This window comes from Vombatus ursinus, unplaced genomic scaffold, assembly GCF_900497805.2.
Source record: "Vombatus ursinus unplaced genomic scaffold, bare-nosed wombat genome assembly UNPS02014794.1, whole genome shotgun sequence".
Classification (NCBI taxonomy): domain Eukaryota; kingdom Metazoa; phylum Chordata; class Mammalia; order Diprotodontia; family Vombatidae; genus Vombatus; species Vombatus ursinus.
Genome location: NW_020954572.1, coordinates 10,971,425 through 10,974,166, shown reverse-complemented (window position 1 = coordinate 10,974,166; position 2,742 = coordinate 10,971,425). Strand labels below are relative to the sequence as shown.

The window sequence follows — 2,742 nt, the reverse complement described above, 5'->3', positions numbered from 1 at the left end:
AACAGCAAGTGAGGCATAAAACAGAGAGAAATATGTTTGACCAAGGTATTCACTACTATCATGGAGAAGATCCAACATGGATTTCAAAATCAAAGGGGGATTTCACTGTAAGTAGAGATGTTTATATTGTATATAACAATCTGCTTATTGGACCAAACTCCAAATGATTGCTGGATCTCATCAATCTAGTCCAATCCAAATAAAACAAAATAAAAATATTTATTAAGTGTCTCCTATGTGCTAGGCATTGTGCAAAACACTGGAGATACAATTAATAAAAAAGAAAGACAATCCCTGCCCTCAGGGAGCTTACAATCTAAAGGAGAAGACAACACACAAAATAAGTCAGGAAAATAGAAGCAGGAGGAGGGAGATACCAGGGGGTATCTGGTATGGGGGCATCTTGTTCTGTGGAGTTGAAACTATAGAGGGTGATGTTGCTTCCACTGGGGCTGCCGCCACTGCCATTGCTTCCTGGAAGCCCAATGGGCTGCCCCTGCTTCCCATCCCAGAGTCTGTATACAAGTATGGACATAAAAACCTTATGATATTTTCTCTACTCCAGCACTTAAGAGATATTGAAAGGAAACATGAATACCTCTACCCAGAGAATTGTATCCTTTCTCCTCAACGGGGTTCTCTGGGGAGCATGTGGGTTATCATGCCTATGGTATTACATGTGCCATCATCACCTGGCTGCTGGTCCTATAGGCAGATTTTGTATTCCCTCTTGTCATGCTAATTCCATCAAGAAACTATATTTAGGGATAACATTCAAGATTCTTGCTTTGCTGGCTCTGGCTTCCCATTTCCAGGTTATGCTATCAGTTCTAGGTGTAGTGCCCAAAGGAAATTTATGTCACCAAAAAAAAAAAAAATCATCAAAAGTTTGCAGTTGAAACCAGGGCAAGTAGTATACAGGCATCCAAAGTGCTGTAGCGTCAAATCTGACAGAGCATATCACTGTGGCGTAAGAGATGCATTTGAAAGATGGATTGCCACTGTCCCTGGGTTAATACCTGTGTGGAAGAGAGTAACCAGAAATACTTCCTGCTGTTTACAATGTAGACTGCACTCATTTCCCCACAAGCCTTCAAGTGGTGGGATTTCATTTCCTGCAGACTGTACGTTATGCAGCTCTTTTGCCCTTCCCGCCATAGTGATTCACCTCATCCTCTGTGCTTGGAAGCCCACCTTTTTCTCATCTTCACATGAGTGATGTTTGGGACCCAGTACGCTCCATGTGTACTGAGGAAACAGGCACTGAGACACTCATGAATGAAGACCTAACTTGGGTCTTCAGCTGGAAAGGGATGAAAGCAGCTGTTGGAGGCAATTTCTCACTGAACTGGTTTAACCCTTTTTTGGGCCTGGATAACAAGACAGACCTAGTTCTTGCAACATCAGGATCAGGAATGGCATCAGGAGTCATAGAAAGGTGCTCAGAAGAGTTTGGTGGGATTGAGGAAGCTTGAGAAGCTGAAAGAGCATGCAGTCCACTTTTTTAAATGTAGATAGTATTTTACTTTTTCCAATTAGATGTAAAGATAATCTTCAGTGTTCATTTCTTATAAAATTTTCCCCTTCTCTTCCTCCTCTCTCCCTTCCCCAAGATGGCAAGTAATCTGATATAGGTTGTACAAGTTCATACATGTAAAGATACTATTTTTAAAAGAAAACCAAAACTTAGAGAGAGGAGAAAAAATCAGCATTTTGCACTTAGACTTTAGCTTAAGGGATTTCCCTAAGGTTTTCCTTAAAAACCTCCTGTATGGAAAAAAATTACCTTTTTAACCCATTCCTTCTACCCTTCTTTCTTTTGAGAGGAGAAAGATACAACCTTTCTCTGAAGTTCTCTGAGAATGTGTCCTAGCAGTCAGAGTGCAGCATTTCCCTGTGTTGCTGGACACTGAGCTTTCTTTTTGGCCATCATTCTCAGCTTATCATCAGCAAAATAGATCTTGGAGGCTATCTCCTTTTACCTTTTTTTCTCCTGGGAAACCTGCCCTTCTGAGAGACAAATTGGGACCCTGCTCCCAGGCCCTTGGAAGCTGAACCCACAATGACCAGCGGAAAGCCCAACAGGAAGCAATGAAGAAGGCAGAAGTGAGAGGAAGGAGTTAGGAGGGTGAGGGTAGAAGGAGGAAACTGTATAGTCAGGTTCAAAGCCTGATTGTAGGGCCTTGACTTTCAAGATTTGTGGCCCTCAGTCACATCCCTGACTTCTGGATGTTGGCATTAAGATTTGTTGGTCTAGAGCAGATGAAAGTTAGGGGATAAAAGCACTTCCCCAAATGTGAGAGCATTTCAGAGAAAAAATTCCTATTACAGGGGAAAGAAAAGTCAGGGCAGGCCAAGATAGTTTCCTGTCTTATGTTTTTATGTACAACTGCCTGACTTCCTCTTACCTTGGACTCAGACTTACAGAAGTCAACTTTAAAAAGACTACATAAGCAGGGATTATCACTACTACAGAAAGGAACTTTCTACTATTAGTTAAGTTTTTAGAATGCTTGCCCACTAATTGGCCCAAAATGAGGTGGCATATTTGTTTTCCTATCTCCAGTGGCAGGGCTAATTTAAAAGAAGTCTCTAGTCATGAGTTCAACATGTACAGTAGAAAGGAGATTGATATATGCATATGTGCACTGAATATATGGCTCATATTAGGAGCACAGCATAGAAATCAGCTACTATAGGTGATTTTTGTTGATTAATCAACAGGGCTTTAGCTCATGTATA

General features: G+C 41.3%; 1 pseudogene; it reads left to right on the top strand.

The window, feature by feature from the left end:
* Nucleotides 1–544: 544 nt before the first annotated feature.
* On the top strand, nucleotides 545–1,475 carry LOC114048997 (annotated as a pseudogene).
* The last annotated feature ends 1,267 nt before the right edge of the window (nucleotides 1,476–2,742 follow it).